Source organism: Neofelis nebulosa, chromosome 12, assembly GCF_028018385.1.
Source record: "Neofelis nebulosa isolate mNeoNeb1 chromosome 12, mNeoNeb1.pri, whole genome shotgun sequence".
NCBI classification, from domain to species: domain Eukaryota; kingdom Metazoa; phylum Chordata; class Mammalia; order Carnivora; family Felidae; genus Neofelis; species Neofelis nebulosa.
This window is the reverse complement of record NC_080793.1, coordinates 20200615-20220941: the sequence shown is the minus strand read 5'-3', so window position 1 is coordinate 20220941 and position 20327 is coordinate 20200615. Positions and strand designations below refer to the sequence as shown.

General features: G+C 46.2%; 1 long non-coding RNA gene across 2 annotated transcripts in view; it reads right to left on the bottom strand.

Moving 5' to 3' along the window:
* LOC131491445 (uncharacterized) overlaps positions 1-20327 on the bottom strand; it is a 44785-nt gene that overhangs the window by 12645 nt on the left and 11813 nt on the right. Inside the window, exons 2-3 of one of the 2 annotated variants that reach the window (XR_009251461.1) lie at positions 14625-14740; positions 12513-14112 (exon numbers count right to left, since the gene is read on the bottom strand). This is a non-coding gene — a long non-coding RNA (uncharacterized LOC131491445). Of the gene's footprint in view, positions 1-12512; positions 14113-14624; positions 14741-20327 lie in introns of those variants that run through there. The other variant, XR_009251462.1, reaches the window with a different exon arrangement.

Here is a 20327-nt window from a genome sequence, read left to right as displayed (position 1 = left end):
GTTCATTCGAAGCTGCTGGAGGCTCCTTTATTTGCCACAAGGAAAGAGTCTGACTGAAGGATGGGAAAAGGAGAGGCAGGAGGAGGGGAAAAGGAGAATGAGGAGAAAAGAAGAAGGAACAGAGGAGGAGGACACATTTGGGGATATAATTTAAGCCCCCATGTGGGGAGCCAGCTGAACTCTTAGACCTTCCAGGTATAGGAGCTAATGAATTCTCTTTCTCTGACTTAAGACAGCCTGAATTGTGTTTCTTTTATTTGTAACAAAGAGAATCTTGTCAGTGCAGAGTGAGGGAGCGAGTAAATGAGAGAATGCATGATTGAATGAGTGAATGCCCTCCATAAATATCAAACTAGTCAAATGTTCTTTCCTCCCTTGAGAGCTAGACCTGCAAATATAAGGATTTAATTAGATGTTCCTGGTTTCCACTGGAGCCTATCTGATTGCTTCTATTATGCTTGGTGTTGACTCTGACTCTCAAAATGGAAATGGAAAGTGAAAAGGAGAAAACAGCCCACTAAAATTAATAATTTTCTGAGACAGGCGTTCCACTCTGGCCACAGATTCCAGTCTCAGAAATTATTATTTAAAAAGAGCTGAAACTAAAGCCAATACAATTTACCACCCTCACCCTCCAACCTCTAGTCAAGCCAAAGCAGTGGGATCAGGTGGGCATGCAAATCTGACCCTACAACATATCCTCCCACCTCTCCCCTCCCTACCTTCCAGAACTTTCTCTCCACCCAAAACTTTTCAGGGGCTCCTGAGTGGTTGGCAGCTACACACTGCAGACTGGGAAAGGCCCAGGTCCAGAGAGGTAGGAAGGGCTTCAAAGACACAGAAACAGCACAGGTACAGTCACCGAATGTTAAGCTCTGGGCAGGGACAGCCAGTGGGAATGGCCAGAGATGAGCCTGGAAAAGCTGTAGAGGCCATTCATGAAATTCCTTACAAACGCAGAATTCGTGTGTTTCCTTCCTTAACTGCCCAAGTGTCATTTCCAGGACTTGGTGTTTTCCTAACTGTTCTACTTAGAACATCAGTGAATACCAGCTGCAGGCCCCCACTGCAGATCCAAATGGGGCAGAATCCACTGGGGTAGGGTCCCCACCCTGAACTTGGATCAAGTGCCCCAGCAATTTGGATGCTCACTCAAGTTTGCAAACTGCTCCTGTAGTTCATGGAAGAGTATATCAGTTAAGACCAAATCTGACTTCAGCAATAGGAACCGAGATGCAGTTACTTAACCCAATAGAGATTTCTTTTCTTTGCGTAACAAGAAATCTGGGGCTGCATGGTCCTGGGTGACTGTGGCTGGTTCGGGAAGTCATTGAGCGAACAGGCTCCCTCTAGCTTCCTGCTCTACCAACCTTAATGGGTGACTTTCCTCTTCCTGATGTCCAGAGGACTCCTCCTGCAGGCATCAGTCTGTGAGTCAGACAGACAGAGGGAAGAGAAAAAGGTGATTCGTACAGTTGAACACCCCTCTCCTTTTTTATCAGGAAAACACGGTTTCTCTACAAGCCCAGTCCAGAGACTTTGCTTACATCTCCTTGACCAGAACCTGATCACAAGCGTCAAGGGACACTGGAAAGTAAGATTTTTAACTCAGCATATGGCTGCCTCAAGCAAAATTGGGATCTATCAGAAAAGAAGAGTGGGGAGGAGCATAAGGTTAGGAGGAAGGAGGTGTTTAGGGAGCCATGGGAGATGCAGCAGCAGGATAGACCCACAGGTGGACTTTCATTCATCCTCACCAGAGTGGAGCTGGGTTGACAACAGGCAAGATTGCAGCAGAGCCACCAGGGGGAGGGTGACGATGACCGGCACAGGGCCATGGCTGTGTGCATGGTTTCAGGAAATGCTTAGCAGATCAAATTGACAAGACTTGATTGTATGGGATCAGAATGCGAGAATGGGCACGATGGTGGGTGATACAGGGTAAAGGAAAGGAGAAAAAGGAGCTACTGAAGGTGTCAGTAAGTTTTCTGGCTTCAATTCCTGGAAAGATGATGCCATTCATAAATGAGTTTGCAGCCACAGAGAGGGGGCCATTTGGTTTGGGACAAGCTGCATTGCCCAGAGATATGAAATCTTAGCATATTGGGTGAGAGTTCAACCTCTGAGAGCGAATGAAGTTGTCAAGGAGCATAAGGCAAGAAGAGGAATGTATACAGAGCTTATGTAGCTCACACCGAGGCTGCCCAGGCCTCCAGACGAAAGTAGAACCATTCTGAATCTTCCTTGAAACCTTTGGCCATCAGGGAGTGGAAGCAGAATGCTCCAGCTTCCAAAATCCTTCCCTCTCTCTGGTCCAGGGAGCCACCAAGTGACTGCCACCCCCCATGGGGAACTGTTTAAGATCTTGTCCTCCTTTGGACTGGAAAAACAATTCATAGTATTAGCTAACTGACTCAGACCGATGTCCTAACTACTTTACATATCTCCCCTTGTTTGATTCACACAACTGCTCTCTGACCTTCAAATTACCAAAGAGGAAACCAATGGGGAATACCATGGCTCAGGAAATGAAATGACTTGCCCAAGGGCACACAGTTAGTCAGTGACAAAACCAGTAGGGCAAACCCAGTTCTGACTCCAAAGTTCTAAGTCTTAACTACCATGTAATAAACTTTCTAGCCCTAAGCATTTTCTACCATGAGTTCCTATTCGTTGTGTCTTTGTCTTACTTAGATCCCCTCTTGAACTGCAGATGTCTGAGAATAAATTATTTCAGACCTTTTCTTAATAACTGTTGAATAAAAGAATCAATACAAGCCCTAAACTATGGCCCTAGGTTTAAGGGCAGACATGCTCCCTGAACATCCTGGATTCTTTCATACCCCCTTAACCCTAAAACACCCTTTGGGACCAGACTTCATCCTTTTCAGTGCATAGATATTTGTGAAAATTCTGTTCATGATTATCTTGCTTTCAGAGATGAAAAAAAGGGCAAATGCCAGTTTGTTAATGAACTGCAGGTACCTTAATGAGAAACCAGTGTACCAAGTAGTCATTGCTGATTCAAGCATAAAGATTTTAGTTCTTAGGACAATAAAGCTACTTTTCTTCCACGAGATAAAGCGGTGCAAGGGGGTTGGGCTGCTGCTTCTTAAGACTTGTGCAGGTGTTTGGGTTGTGACCTGCCTCAAATGCTGACTTTCCCCAGGTGTCCAGGAGGACCCCGTCAGTGTCTGGTCCATGAAGAGTTATGACCATTGCATCTGATACCAACCACATCAACCCTGAAGGAAGCTGTCTGAAGGCCAGGAGTGGGAAATTAAGGGGGTGGAGGGGCTGAGGCCACTATTTCCTTTGATTCAACTTCATGTCCCAAATAGGTTTGTTTCCTTTTCTTGAGAGCTGAGTTCTCTGTCCCATTTGCCCATATGGTTAGCCTGGGAAGGATTGGAATCAGCCTTTTTCTTCCCTGCCTTGAATTACTCTAGCCAACTCAGAGACTGACCTCCAGACTCATATGAATTAAACTCTGGTTTGCTCTTCAGAATATCCTTGTTACATTAATTTAGGGAGCATAATAAATCTGGAGTGAGGTATGTTTGCTGCAAATGCTAATTTGCTCGATGAGAATATCAATTAGATCTCTGAGGCATAGAAATTATGGCTGTTAAAGATCTCAAAGGTCATTCTTAGCTTGCTCCCAAGTAAGAGGATGAGTAGTTATCTGCTGGAGAGGTCTGGAGTAGAATAGTAAAGGTACAAATATATAATTCCAATGAGGTGTCAGTGCTGTGCTTGAGGTCAAAAAGTCAGGAGTTTCACAGATCCCAGAAACCCATCTATAGATCCTACAGTGATGGTAATAATAATAATAATAATAATAATAATAACAATAATAATAATGAAGAACAACAACAAAGAGAGAGGGAAGCTAACCACAAAAGACTCTTAATGATGGAGAAAAAACCGAGGGTTGGCGGAGGGAGGAGGGTGGGGATGGGGTAGATGGGTGATGGGTATTAAGGAAGGCACTTGTGATGAGCACTGGGTATTATATGTAAATGATGAATCACTCAGTTCTAACCCCTGAAACCAATATTACACTCTATGCTAACTAATTAGAATTTAACTAAAGATTTGAGGGGCGGGGTGGGGGGGGGGGGAGGGAAGAACAGTAACAACAATCCAAGGAATGGTAGCTTCTACTTATAGAGCAATTACTATTCATTACATTCAAGTATTCATGCATTTAATCCTCACAACAGCTCTGCGACACAGGCACTATTATTACTCTCATTTTACAGGTGAGGAAACTGAGTCCTAGAGAATTTAAAAGAGTAAGTTTCCCGGCTTCTACTTCTGGCCTGACTGGAGTAACAGGGATCAGATTTACTCTCCCTCTTGAAATAACTGAAAAACCAAATGACAGCTCTCCAGACTTTGGGTATCTGTGAATGGAAGGACAGTGAGCCCCGAGGGACAGGAAACAAATGAGGCAAGCTGCAGGCATGCTCCAGCTCACTGCCTGGGGAGTTTCCAGTCCACAGTGCCGATATGGGGAATCCAGCAGAGCCCAGCACATTCTTGAGCCCAGGACAGAGCACCAGGAGTCCAAGGAAGTCAAGGTGGCTCCGGTGTGCAGGGTAGAGCACCAGAGAGAGGAGAGCTTCACCGGCAGAGAACTCTGGACCTCTGCAAAGGGTCACTTGCAAGTATTCAGTTCACTGATCACTGCCTGTGTGTGAAGAAACTGAGTCTTAGAAAAGACCCCAGAGAACAGGAGGAAGCATTGCCTGCTGAGAGTTCACCCGGCACGGGGACTAGTTCCTGATCCCTACAGCCAGTGTGGGAAACTCTCAGCACATGTAGGGGCGGTTAGAGGGCCAGGAAGGGTATTGCCTTGGTAGTGGGGAAAATTCACTAGAGTAAATACCGCTCTTAGCAAAGCTTAAAAGGAAGCCCTGGAAGGATCAAACTGCTTCCACATCCCAGAAAACACACCTCAAAGATACATTTTAGAGATACGTAACTGTGGCTGGGCCAGATGGACTAAGTGTGCAAAAAGTTTAAAAAATATATATACACCTTTATCATTTGTGGTAGTAAGTGTACCAAATTAAAACGGGATCTATTCAAATTTGTTTGTTTGTTTGATACAACAATGTCCAGCACACAATGAGGTAAAATTTATGATGTCTGGCATCCAGGAATAACCAGCCGCCCAAGAGCAGCAAAATAAGGAGAAAAATCAATCACGTGTGACCCAGAAATGACATCGATGATAGAATTAGCAGATAAGGACATGAAAACAGCCATTATAACTTTATTCCATATGTTCTAAAAGCCAGAGGAAGGGTCAGACATATTGAATAGATCCAAGGAAGATATTTTGAAAAACCAAAATACCCCAAATGAGGTTCTAGAGATGAAAACCACCATGTCAGAGGTAAAAATACATCAGATGGGATTCACGGGAAGTTAGACGTCAGCCATTAGTGAATTTGGTGACACAGCAATAGAAACTATTTGACACTAAACAAAGAAAATGTAACCTGATCTGCAGGATAGAAAGCAGGGCGCTGGTTCCCTGGAGGTGAGGGCTTGGGGAGGTGGGAGGGGCACTGGGAAACTTGGGGGGATGGGTGTGTTCATCATCATCTCGGCTGCTGCCGTGATGGTTTCACATGTGTTTATGTGTGTCAAATCTCATAAAATTGTAGCTTTGAACATGTGTAGCTTATTGTATGTCAATCACGCCTGCATAAATCTGTTACAAAACAAGTTTCCAAAGGTCATGCGGCTAGTACATTGCAGCCTGGCTCGGGTAGCTCAGCTACTTTCTACTGCAAGGTATCTACTGCTATTCCTATTTTATGGATGAAAGAGAGTCGAAGGGATGATGGGCCTTCTCCAAGACCACACAGAGGGTAAGTGACAGAGCTAGGATTTATATCCATGTCTGGCTGACTCCAGATCAAGTGCTCCTTTTGTTTCACGGTCCACGTTTCTGCTGTTGACTTGAAGTCAGCAGACCCTACGCACACAGCCTCTGCTCTCCCACGCGTCTCTGGGTCACCTCCTCCTCGCTCTGCACCTCTTCCTCCACATACAGAGCCCACCCTGGACTCCCAGTCCTCACCCATGGATCATTACTCAGCTGCCTATTTTCTGTACCTGGAAACATGGGAACAAATCAATTTGTAAATGCCTGGACCAGAGCGGGGCTGAGTAATTGCCAATGCATCTTTGTGAAAGCAAGAGCTTGCTGGGCACTTGGAAGGCAGCCCCTGCCTGTTTTAAAGAAGTAGGCACTCTGAATGCAGACAGACAGACGAGCATGCGTGCAGCACGTAGCATCTAGGGAGCCCCTTCCCCTCTCCCATCTCCTTCCGTTCACGGCAGAATGAACATCTGACCACTTTGTCAGCAGACGCATGAACTTTATACAGTCGGAGCTGTTAGAAATGAACCCTAGAACCTAACCACCTGGGTTGTACCTGGGGGGCGGGGTTCATTACAAGAGAGGGTCCAGTAGAAGCCAGATGGCTGCTATCAAACCTTATGCATGGGGTGGAGGCCCGCCCTGACGACTTCTGAGGTCCCTTCCCAGGCAGGCAGTGTGTAACAGGAATGCTAAGCTTACACTCAGAACGTGGTTGCTATTATATGTGAGGTTGAGGGTGAGAAAGGATCTCTGTCCTGTTTCCTGCCCTGCCCCTGTCCTGACTGACTCAGCACTTCCTGACCACTGGATTGTCTCTACCTGTCTGGAGCAAAGCTTTAATCACCATGTAAAAAAATGTTTTGGTTATAACTGAGAAAAGATGCTACTCTGTATTCTCCGACCGTGCACCTCTGAGTGGTTATGAGATGCAGGGCAGAGCAGGACACGCCTCTCCCGTTACTCTAAGGATACATTTAATAGAAATCTGAATTGTGTGAACTAGAAGTGTGGCGATATAAAACATATTCATTAAGCTTTCATACTGCCCGCAAAATTTGAAATGATGCAAATTCCCATAAATTGAAAGGGAAAAAAAAAAAGCACCGTGGAAAGAATGATTTCCAAACTGGAAAGGGACTGGAATGAGTTGTATTCCGGGTTTCTTGGAATTTTGATTCATGGCTGGTAGACTAAAGTACCTATTTTCCTTGCCCAGGATTTGGGTCCTGAATCACGTGAGATCTTCAGGAACCCTGTCCCTTGCACTGCCCTGTTACAGGTGAGAAGCTAAGGCCAACATCAAGCCAGATCGAATGAGGTGTTGTGTATTTTCCAGAACATGGGAGAACTTGGTTTCCAGAGTAGCACGGCCCAATAGAAATATAATGTGAACATTGTATGTAATTATACTTTTTCTGGTAGTCATATTAAAAGAAGTTCAAAGAAATAGGTGAAGTGAATTTTAATGAGATATTTTATTTTACCCAATATACTCAGGATGTTATTTCAACATGCAACCAGTAGAAAAATTCTTTTTGAGATCCTTTACCTTCTTTCTTTTGTCCTAAATTCTCAAAATCCTGTGTGTATTTTATACTTTGAGCACATCTCAACTCAGAATGGCCACATGTGGCTGATGGCTTCCATATTGCACAATGTAGGGCTAGAATATTTATGGGCATGGTCAGGGCACTAAAGAAGTTTAGTTGGTGAGGGGCATAGTTGCAGGGGATGGTGCCTTCCAGGAAACAGTGTGAAAACTGCCCCCTTTTTTTTTAATTTCTTTTGTGTTTATTCACTTTTGAGACAGAGAGAGACAGAGCGCGAGCAGCGGAGGGGCAGAGACAGAGGGAGACACAGAATCTAAAGCAGGCTCCAGGCTCTGAGCTGTCAGCACAGAGCCTGATGCGGGGCTTGAACCCACAATCTGTGAGATCATGACCTGAGCTGAAGTCGGACCCTTAACCGACTGAGCCACCCAGGTCCTCCTTGACTATCTCTTTAATGATGCTCTAGAATGCTCTCCCATTCTGGCAGCCATCGTATCATAATTACTACATTTTAAGTCTTTTCCCACCATGTGGTCTGCCCCAAACTCCAGTTTTCAAAGGCATCTCCTCGCACAAGGAGACTGAGAATCATTGGATATATTACACAAGCCGCAAGTCAGTTAACTTTTTTTTTTTTTTAACAATAACCCCCCCATCTGTAGAATGGTGATAGGCAAGAATAAAAAGGATAAAAGAAGACAGCTGATGTGAGCGGTACAATTTGATTTTATTGTGAATGGTTACAATCATATTCCTTGGCTTTATTGCTGAGTGTATGCTTGCGTATAATTTCATCTTTCATCAGAACTTCAAAGCAGGTATTTGAACTTAAAGCAACCAAAACATACCTTAACAAACAACTAAGCCAAAGGAAAAAAAATCCACAATTGACTACATATATTTGTTGAACCTCCAAGAAACCAGATCCAAATATTAAAAAAAAAAAATTTACTGGTTTTTTTTTTTTTTGAGAGAGAGAGAGAGAGAGAGAGAGACAGAGTGCAAGTGGGGGAGAAGCAGAAAGAGAGGGAGACACAGAATCTGAAGCTGGCTCCAGGCTCTGAGCTGTCAGCACAGAGCCTGATTGGGGGCTTGAACTAACGGACTGTGAGATCATGACTTAAGCCGAAGGTGGATGCTTAACCAACTGAGCCACCCAGGCGCCCCAAACCCAAGTATTTTTTAAAAGCTTAACCGAGAATTGAACCAATCCCTGCAAAACAATAACAGCACTAAAACAAAAGACCCCATAAGTCATTTCCGATAGTCTGATGGTTTCCCGTCCCTCCTCTCTGCTGCGGACCCCAGTCACAGACCCTGGGCCAGGTTCTGTACATTCACCACAAGGCTCCTTGGAGGCATGAAAAAACACTATGGTTCTGGTGGAAGGGTGAGGCATCAGCCAAGTAATCATTATTAGCTTATCATGTGGATGCAAATGCGCATTTGGGGCTTGTGTGTTTATTTCCCAGAATGTGCAAAAAGGAATAATTTCAGAGGAATTTCTAAGCTGCCAGGGCAGGGCAGTCTGTCCTTAGGCAATTATCACAATATGCTCAGGTATGTTGACTGAGAACTTACTTAAAAGAAGACGCTCCAAGTGAGAATCCATTCAGCAGCCTGTTCCACTCTGTCCTGCTCAGAATCAGATTATTTCCTTCCCATGTGAATGATAGGTTATGTACCCAGGAGAATATTTGAGGCTATGGAACGTGGATGTTGGACAATATTTCACTCAATGCAATTTAATGAAGAGCAACCAGAATGGTTATGCTCAATCTCCTTTGCATAAATAACTAACAGCATGTCCAAGCACTACTTTCTTAAGGATTATTCTGGGTACAATTTTCATGGGCTTTGGGGGGGGGAGGGATGCCTGGTTCATACATTAGTTTTTCTCCTTACACTGTATCTTAGTTTTTCTTTCTTTCTTTTTTTTATTTATTTTTGAGACAGAGAGAGTGTGAGCAGGGGAGGGACAGAGAGAGAGGCAGACACAGAATCTGACACAGGCTCCAGGCTCTGAGCTGTCAGCACAAAACCCGATGCGGGCTCGAACTCACGGACCATGAGATCATAACCTGGGCCGAAGTCGGACACTAACTGACTGAGACACCCAGGCGTCCTGTATCTTAGTTTTTCTATCAGTAAAATAGGATAATCACGGCTGCCCAAAAAGAGCTAAATTGAAGTCATGTAAGTAACTTCTTGGCACACAGAAGGTGCTCAATAAATACTTTTCCTTTCTAGTTGCCAAGGCAGAATTCCCCTCCCAAACTGATCTTTCAAGTAATTGTTGGGTATTTTCCAACTGGCACTGCAGATGATAGAATTTACTCACCCTATATAAGTCATGACCAACTTTAAGTTATAGCAGCCCTCGAAATGCTTTCCCCAGGCTGGTGTCCAATAACCAGACTAGGGGAGTTTCTGTTCTCGGCCCCAGATTGGTATGATACTATCAGTGGTAAGATACTATCCGTTCCCGTGACTGTAATGTCAGTGTGTTCTTAGAGGCTGAACAATCAATCAGAAAATAATGAGGAATTAATGGGACCTGTGTGTGAAGATGCAGGCTATTACTAATTAACTCCTTGGAATTAAAATTCTAGAAGTAGAATGGTTGGTTATGAGGGGCTGCACATTTAAAAGACTTTTAGAACATGTGACAATGAGCTTAAGAATATTCCATCAGCAGTGGATCAAAGTGCTCCCTTCCTCACAACCTCATTACAGCCAAGTATTGCCATTTTTGTGCTTCCTAATATGAAACATAAAATGGCATAGTGTTTAATTTGTAAGGCTTTGTTGGACGTTTTTTCCGTGTGTTTATTGGCCATTTGTGTTTATTCTTTTCTGTTTGTGTTTTTAGCCTAAGGTCCTCTGAGGTTAAGTTTTTCCTTATTGGTTTATAAAGGATCTTTGTAATATAGATAGATTAGCTCTTTATCATATCTATAACAACTGTTTGCTTTTTCCCCAGTGTGTTATTTGCCTTCTAAGGTTTACTATTCTGTTTTTCAAAATTGCCTAAAAAGTAATGAGCAAACATTTATCCATCCAATAAACATTTGCTGAATGCCAGCTATATGCCAGGCTCTGTGCCAGGCATTGGCATTATAAGTGAAAAGCTCAAATCTCTGCCCTCGAAGAGATAAGAGTCTAGTGGAAAATGGACTTTTTTTTTTAAGTGCCATGAGCACAGTGTGATAGTTGCTATGGCCAAAAGTAATACTGGGGTCCCTGGGTGCAGAGTGAGGGCATCCTAACCAGTTGGGAGGGGAGGAAAGGATTAAGGGAATGCTTCATGGAGGTGGTGGCATTAGAGCTGAGTCTCGGGGCGCCTGGGTGGCTCAGTTGGTTAAGTGTCCTACTTCTGTTCAGGTCATGATCTCGCGGTTTGTGGGTTCGAGCCCTACATCGGACTCTGCTGACAGCTCACAGCCTGGAGCCTGCTTTGGATTCTGTGTCTCCCTCTCTCTCTCTGCCCCCTCCCCTGGTCATGGTCTGTTTCTCTCTCTCTCAAAAATAAATAAACATTAAACAAAATTAAAAAAATAAAAAGCTGGGTTATTTCAATAGTAAGAAGGGTGGAAGAGAGAATTAGAAATTTCAGGCAAAGGATGTGGCTTTTCAGCTTGAAAGAAGTATTCAGAAGTAAGGCTGGGAAAGAAAATGGAGCCCAATGTGGCAGGAGGGAGTCCCTAGCGATTTGACAGGGAAGCACTGAATGCTTTAGGAGGATGACGCTGGCAGCAGACATGGATAGCCTGGGAACCAAGAGACTAGTTAAGAGCTCACTGCAACCTTCAGGCTGCTCTGGGTGGTGGCAGTGGGGACGGAGAAGGGATTGCAGGGACATTATAAAGGTCAAGGGACCTGAGGGATTCAGGTATGGGGTATGGTGATGCTCTTAGAGAATCAGTTTAGGGAACTGGACAGTTGTTCCTGGAATCCAAGGTCAGAATGAGCCTTCAAACCATGGGACATCTTAACTAGCAGAGCCCTTAGCATTCAGCGTGGTAGACTGTATGTGGCTACAAATTCTTTGACATTCTTCCCATTGACAGGTGGCAACTGTGTGTCCTCCACTTGAATCTGGCCGGGCTCTGTGGCTACTGGGCCAGTAGTCCACCACACCACCGTGCCAGCTTCTGAACTCAGGCCTTACGACTCTGACAGCTTCTTCTTCTCATCTGTTGGATGAGAACAACTTTTGGGGCCCCAGCAGCCCCATGGAGAAGCACACATGGAGCAGTATGAAGTCCCTGGTCAGCAGCCCCACACAAGTTCCCAGCCGACAGCCAGTGCCAACTTGCCAACCATGGGAGTGAACCATCTTGGAAGTGGATCCTTCAGCCTCCATGGAGCTTCTTCAGCTGAAAATGCCTGGAGCAGAGATGAGGTGTACCTTACGAGTCTCCCAGATTGCGGATGCACGGGCAAAATAAATGATTGCTGTTTGTTTAAGCTGCTGAACTTTTGAGCGGACTATCACACAGCAATAGACAGAGGAAAGAAAAAAGCATCTACCAGACAGGTGACAAGCTAGGGCCAGAGAGCCAAATTTGGGCCATTGCCTTTTTGTTAATAAAAACACAGCAATGCCCGCTTGTTCACATATTGCCTTTTTCTGCGGTTGTGCGTCATTGGAAGAGCTGAGTCGTTGGGAACCCCATGGCGCACGAAGCACAAAATATTGGCTATCTGGCCCTCTGCAAAGAAAGTTTGCCAAACCCTCAACTAGTATGTCCGAAAGAGGCCCAAGGAAGAGAAGTCACTGCTCAAAGTCTACATTCAAGTTAGGGGCAGAATCAAGACAAAGACCCAGGATTTTTGGGGCGCCTGGGTGGCGCAGTTGGTTAAGCGTCCGACTTAAGCCAGGTCACGATCTCATGGTCCGTGAGTTCGAGCCCCGCGTCAGGCTCTGGGCTGATGGCTCAGAGCCTGGAGCCTGTTTCCGATTCTGTGTCTCCCTCTCTCTCTGTCCCTCCCCCGTTCATGCTCTGTCTCTCTCTGTCCCAAAAATAAATAAACGTTGAAAAAAAAAAAAAAAAAAGACCCAGGATTTTTAAATCTCAGTTCTGTGCTATTTACATCATTCCACTAGGATTTATTAAGCATCTACTCCATAGTAGGTGCCGAGCTACTAGGGTGAGGATGATAGGCGTCACAGCTGCTCCCCCAAAGCACATAACTGGTGCAGAAGAGTAAAGAAATGGCCATCTAGAAAAATCTATAGTAGAGAGGAGCACGGCATGTGAGAGAAGGCAGAGCAAGCAAGCACTTTTCATTCCTGCTATGGTGTCTGGGAAGAGTTCCTGCGTGTCTTCCCAGCATCTGCTCCCCCGACTTTTTATGTCAACACCTTAGGTTTCCCTTAAGAAGCCATTGCCATCCTGCCAATTCATGTGGTTTGAGTGGAGCTGAACTTTCCTTTCAGCTCCAGGCCCAGCCACTGTGCTTTGCTCCGAAATGTCTAGAAGACACAGCTGCCAATGAGATCCCACCCTCAGTCTTATGCTGGATGTTCTAGGACAAAGAGGAGTGCTTTCCTGGAGAGGCTATGCTGGCAGCCCATCCACCTGGAGCCACAGGGACTGTCTCTGCCGCCATATTGAGCGGGCCTGGCCAAGATCGAAGCCCCCGGAGAGGAAAGCAGAACCGGAAGCTGGAGAAAGATTCCTTAGCTATAACTCTGGGCGCTTTCATCAATGCTCAGAAATATCTTTTTTTTCTGAAACCACACAGACTCTGCCATTGTAACTGAACAATTCCAGCGGATATCGTTTTTTTCCCCTAGGCAACCACCACCCAGCCCACCTCTGAACCCTTCCCTTCCCCACGTCATCTCGGGGTGCCTGCTCTCTGCAGCCCCAGCCTCCATCTAAGAGTGCAAATTTCAGAACCAAGAGTGCCAAAGGCACGTCTGAGAGGAGCGGAGCCAACTTTGATAATGAATTCCTGAGCACTGTGTGAGCCATTCCGTGGTTATTCGAAATCCCATTCAATTTTTTTTTTCCTCCGGTGATAATAAGTGCACTGTTTCTGGTATTGTGTCTGTCAGCCACTAGATGACAGAGGTATTTCCAGACAGGATCTCCATAGACTTGTGGCTCTGGGAATGATGCCTCTTGGGGGGGGAGGGGGGTCCTGGCAGTGCAGGGTGACACATGCGTGTGAGCTTGGAGGAGCTAGAAACAGGAGATCCGCTGCCCTCAGAGGACCTGGCTGAGGTCTGGACCGCATTGTTTTGAGAGATTCTGGCTTCAGAAGGCCTTTTCTTTCCTTTTGAAGTGGGGGCTGCCCTCGAATGGGTATCTCCTATACAGGCAGTGGAGCAGATCTGGGTTGGCTCAGATCTTGGACCTCCAGCACCAGCTGCTTCAGAGTTTCATGGAGAGCTTTTGAAAAGTCCAGGTGCCCGTCCCCATCCTCTGCAAGATTCTGAGTCAGTAGGTAAGGGGTAAGCAATCCTGAAGTTGGCAAATCTTTCTGATTCTAGGGGCAGCCATGTTGAGAACCATAGGTATGAGATGTTCAGAGGCCAGAGTCTGACTCTTCCCTCTTCTCGAAGGCCTCTCATTAGTCCCCCAAGGTGTCTCTCCTCCTGGCCTCTCTAGATCCTTCCCAGAGTTACTTTCATGTGATCAGAGGCTGTTGGGAATAATAGTAAAAACCAGCCTTGTAACTTTCCCTTTAAGGAAACCACCTGAGAACCAGACATGTTTCCCAAGATAGTGTTACAGGATCAGGGTTTAACCAGGGTGCAAACCAGAGAGGCTGAACAGGGGAAACTCTTCTGTGTCTCATCTCACTCTGAATTATGGGGGTGGGTGCTCTCCTCCAATTAGCTCACTCAGCCTCCCAAAGCCGACTCAGCAGCAGCCTGTTCTCCATCCTGATAGGTGGGAAGGAGCTGCCCACTGACGGAGGAGAGAAGAGGGGCTTCTTTCGGATCCCCCCCTCCTGTGTATATGCTTTGGGCCATCAGAGGCCACTTGGAACTTAACGGGTAGGTCACCGGCCTCCAGTGTCTATAAATAAATTTCAGTTCCCTTCCCCGGGGTTGCAGTAAATCTGGATGGTGAGTACTGGCTCTACCTCCAGCCCACCTTCCTCCCTCTGCCCCTGCCCTCAGTATTCCATATACCCACACAACCGCTCACTTAGAATCAGCTCTTTCCAGTCCGGTGTGTCAGCAAGAGTGAGTGATGGAGCCCACAGGCCATTGTTCAGGGGAGGATGGTGGTGAGTCATGGTGAGAGACTCTTCTCAGACGGTGCTGGAAGACAGAATAATAACACCCTTTGGACCGGCCTCTTAAAATAGAACAGCTGGAGTCTGTGACCATGGGAGGAGAAGTGGTAAGATTCCAGTGTACTGGATGCTTGGGTGCTCTGCCCAGTCAGGTTACCTTCCTTGCAAGACCCTGGCTCCCTGGTGTGCCCCTGGGTAATTGGAGAGTGTTGCAGCAGGCCATTTGCGGTGGGGCTTCCAAGACTTGGTGGTTGCAGAAATTTTCGGGATTCCATAGAAACCAAGGACACACCCTACCCAACCTTCATATACACATTTATGTAAAATGGTTCCTATAGTTTCCGGGATTCATGGAACACTCATTCATGGTCTTCTGGCAAAGAGCTACTGGTCTATGGGTTCTATTTGTTCACTAAATCTATGAAACACTCTTCTTCCAAATTCTTCTCTCCATACCTTCCATAACACCAAACTTTGTTTTGGTTTGGTCTGGTTGTCTTTTACTCACAAACATTTACGGGATGGCTCCAGCAGCTTATGGGAAGGGCCATATTCCTGGGAGGGGGAAGAGAGGAGGGGCTTGCATCTGGGATGTCGGCAAGAAGGGTGCAGACATTGCAGACTCGGGGGCACTGAGGGGCTGACTGGTCAAGGTTGGCCATTCCAAGCCCAGTGGCTTTCCCCACTTTCCACCCTTCTCCCTGGGATGTAGTAAGTCCCAGGGGTGAGTCACCATATGTCTAAGGCAGCCCAGGCAATGTCATCCCTCATCGTGAGTGTTTCTGGCCCCAGTTCTGGCCAAAGAGATCAGAGGGGAGGTGTGCTTGGGGCCCTCCCTTCCTAGAAAAAAGGCAGAGCCTCTGAACGAAAAACCTTGTTGCTTGTGCCAGTTCTTTCTTCAGTGAGATGTTGGTTTGAGGACTTATATATATAATTGCTATGGCCATAGTGTGACCATGAGATGATGCGTGAAAATGGAAAAAGACAAAAAACAGAAAACAAAACAAAACAAAACAAAAACCCTAGCAACTTAGGAAGGAGGAGCTATAAGTTAGGAAGAGACTGGGCTCTTGAAGGATTTCATTGATCTTTGACCTACCCTGGATTCTCGGACTCCTAGTCTTATGAAGTACAGTAGTGTCTGCTTTATTTAAGCCACAGCTGGATGGGTTTCCCGTTATTTGTAGCCAAAAAGCATTCTGAAGGGCTGCAAGTGAACAGTCGCAGGTCTTTAATAGGTCCTGGTCCACCACCAGGGCTCAGAGAAAGAGGGGATCTACTCTAGCTGGAGGTGAAGGATGGATTGAGGAAAGCTGGAAGGAGGTAACAACCTTGGGCCAGGCCAAAAAGATTACCTCTCCTTTCTCTTTCATTAGATTAGATTGCGATTACTGGTGCCTAACACAGGCACGTGCTCAATAAATATTTGTTGAATGAACACATAAATATGTATATGAGCGAATGGGTAATTCAATTTTTAAATGTTTATTTATTTTTGAGAGAGAGCAAGCGGGGAAGGGGCAGAGAGAGGGGGACAGAGGATCCGAAGCAGGCTGTGTGCTGACAGCAGCATGCCCGACATGGGGCTCAAACTCACAGACCATGAGATCATGACCTGAGCCGAAGTTGGATGCTCAACTGACTGAGCCACCCAGCTGCTCTGGGTAATTCGATTTTTAATTCAGGACCCCAGAGCTCAGTGATGTCCCACCTAATATTTCTTGGAGGCCTCTGTAGAGTCTCACATATGCTTCCTAAGAGACCTGATTAGCTTCAGCCCTCTTTCCTGTGAGCAGGACTCTGTGGCAGATGTGTTAACAACATCACTTGCCATGATAGTAGATATGTGTCCTCCTCGGAGTATGCAAGTCCCCACAAATATTATTGAGCAAAGATGGAATGGGATAGATCCACACCCTCTCCAAGAGATATAAGAAGGGGACTGAAGGAGGTGGATGTGGTTGGCTTTGTGGACAGTGTAGCATTTGGTCAGGGAGACCCTCTTGTTCCCTCCCTAAGACTAAGACAAGCACAAGGCTTTAGGTGGGATGTTTGCCACAAAGGGCATTGGCATTTTTTTTTAATGTTTATTTATTTTTGAGATAGAGAGAGCACGAGTGGGGGAGATGCAGAGAGAGAGGGGGACAGAGGATCTGAAGCAGACTCTGTCCTGACAGCAGGGAACCCCATGAGATCATGACTTGAGCCGGAGTCGGTGCTCCACCGACTAAGCCACCCAGGTGGCCAGGGCACTGGCATTTTGTTGCACAATTAGACATCTATTTACCCAGCTGGTTTGCCAAACTTCTCATCTACTACCTGAGCAAGGAAAAGAAAATCATGAAGAGATGGCAGTCAGGAGTGATCAGATAGAGAGGGTGCCAGAAATGTGACCTTGATTTCCTTCTTCCTAGGAGCTAAAGAAGATGGAGTCCACACCTTCACATGAAACACGCTGAGTGGTGCCTGAGGACGTGTGCAACATGGAGCCTTGATGCATCTCAGGGAGACACGTGACCCCAGAATCACTGTCGCTGTTGCTGAGGGGGAAGGGCGATTTTCGATTTGACATGTGCCACTCAGATGTCAAACCCTTTGTCTGGGACTTTGGGTCTTCTAGAGGGGGTTAGAATGAAAACTTGAAATGGCTGTCTCTAATTCTCTGTCAGCAACTGGGTGTCCAATATTTCAGTCTTATTCTGACATTAACTACCCAGAGCTAGACTCCATAAGTTTCAGGGTTCAGTCTCATGAGATTGACTTCCCTTCAGACACCAGTCACAAGTCTGGTGGGTGGGGTGTGCCACCCTCCTGGCACGTAGATATGTTCACCAACCCAGAGGCTCCCAAATCCCACCATGTTGGGGTTTTAATGGAAGTTCCACTTTGTAAGTATGATTGATTAATCATCCATTGGTGATTGAACTCAATCGGCAGCCCCTCTCTCTTTCCCTCTCTTTTTCCAACCTGAGGGGGTCCCAGGCTGAAAGTTCCAACCCTATAATCATATGGCTGGTGTCTCTGGGGACCAGTCTCCATCCGGAAGCTCTCTAGGGGCCCACCAAGCTTCACCTTATTAGCATAAACTCAGCTGTGTTTGAAAAGGGGGCATTATGGATAATACAAGATGCTCCTATCACTCAGGAAATTGCAAGGGTTTTAGGCTCTCTATGCTAGATCCCAGGGACAAAGACCAGACATATTTCTTATTATACCACAGTTTGACCAAATATTTATTAAGGAGTCTCAACTTTGTTGGAATATGAATAGCATGAATGGAACCCTTTTGAGAATAAGAGGGGTCACATTAACCAGGACTACCCTGGGTACATTGGAGTGTTTGGTAACCTTAATATATATTTTTTTTAACATTTATTCATTTTTTGAGAGACAGGGAAAGACAGAGTATGAGTGGGGGAGGAGCAGAGAGAGAGGGAGACACAGAATCCAAAGCAGGCTCCGGGCTCTGAACTGATAGCACAAAGCCCGATGTGGGGCTCGAGTCCACAAACTGTGAGATCATGACCTGAGCCGAAGTCGGACGTTCAACTAACCGAGCCATCCAGGTGCCCCAGGGATGTGTGGTAACCTTAATACAGAAACAGCTTTATTTCTTCCAGTAGGAGCTTAAAAACTGCCATATACCTCTCCTTCCCTTCTTCTCTTCCCCTTTCCCATTGAGTGGTGGTCCCATGATTTCACTTTCTGTGAGATTCTTCAGTTTTACCCTCTCCTTGGGTCAAAGCCATCCATGGCACACCGGCCTCTGAAGGTACAGGGACACTGGACCCCCTGAACCCTCAGAGCAGCCTGGGTGGGGTCTGGGGTAGTCAGATCTCCTCGCCAGTTGCCTTGGGCCACGAGTGATTAATAAATATCTTTTTCTGTAAGGTTTGGAAGCGCTTCTTTAGGTCATTAGTAGGGTCTCATTTTGGTGTTTAAGATACACTCTTGTTCATGTAATTAACTCCCTCCAATTCCAAATGCAATGAAAAACTCTCCTGCTTTTTCACAGGCGGGTTCAGGAACTCCCTCCGAGAGACAGAGCCGTGGGCTTGTCAGGCAGGGGTAGCCCTGGATCTCAGCTTGCCATCCCCCCACCCCACCCTGTCTGGAGACAAACCCTTCACCGCCGACCGGAGCACGGCAAGACTGCATCTGTGCCACAGAGAATGTGGGAGACCCGCGTTCCCTGGAATGTGCTTCACTCAAGAGCATTGTTCGGGGGGTGCTCTCTCTCCTAGGAAGCTCCTTGGGGACCCACTGCCAGTACAGTCAGTTCTGCCGTCACATGATGTGTGCTCCTGAAAATCCCGGTGCTATAAAAGGCAGTGCAAGTGCAAACCCCAGGGCCAGTGGCGAAAATGGGCTTAGGGCCCAACGCTCAAAAGCTTTTGCAGGGACACATTAATAAAAAGAAAGGAACCTGATAGAAATGATGTCACAGTCTTGCATATATTATGTTGTTAAGAAATACATGAATGCCACACGACACATGGCCCCTTACCTTGAGGAAGACCTGAAGTTGGCTTATACAAGTGAGGGAAAGCTTGCGAGTAATGGTCAAGTGGTGGGAGGGGGTTATCTGAAGCCAGAGGGGCAGCTGTAACCCTGATCTGGGGGAGAGCTGAGGCAGCTGGCGATGTTTGAAGCGTATGCTTGCGTGCATTTTGTGTAATCCTGCCGACAGTGTTGAATTTAACTGGAGTCCTATGATGCTGGAAAACAGGGATGACGAGAGAACCCCCTTTTCCTTTCAGTGTTCCAGAAACAGCTCACTGCAAAGAACCACCCTCCTCATGTGACTTAGAGAAGACTCCCGGATGACCCTTTGTTAACCTGCGGCAAGGCCAGACACAGACCCTCCAAATTCCCTTTTTTTTTTTTTTACTTTAGAAATGATTAGCTGAGTTGTTTTGTCCCACTGATCCATTGGAACAAAATGCTTGTTACCCAAACTTGGGTTAAGCTTTCTCTCCTTCCCCTAGGTGTCTGAGCTTTGTTGGTCCACCCTCAAAAAGTGGAATCCTCTGAGCTACTCTGTCTGATCATGCCCTTCTCTCCATGGTTGGTTCTTTCAGGCCTTGATTAATTCTCTCCATAAAAGAAAAATCCTGGGGCGCCTGGGTGGCTCAGTCGGTTAAGCGGCCGACTTCGGCTCAGGTCATGATCTCGCGGTCCATGAATTCGAGCCCCGCGTCAGGCTCTGTGCTGACAGCTCAGAGCCTGGAGCCTGTTTCCGATTCTGTGTCTCCCTCTCTCTGACCCTCCCCCGTTCATGCTCTGTCTCTCTCTGCCTCAAAAATAAATAAACGTTAAAAAAAAAAATTAAAAAAAAAAAAGAAAAATCCTTTCGCTTAATCTTTTTTTTCTAATTTTTAAAAAATATTTATTTATTTTTGAAGAGAGAGAGAGGGACAGAGTGTGATCAGGGGAGGGGCAGAGAGAGAGGGAGACACAGAATTGGAAGCAGGCTTTAGGCTCTGAGCTATTAGCAGAGAGCCCGACTCGGGACTCGAACTCACGAACTGTGATCATGACCTGAGCCAGAGTCAGATGCCTAACCAGCTGAGCCACCCAGGTGCCCCTCACTTAATTTTTGAAAGCATGGC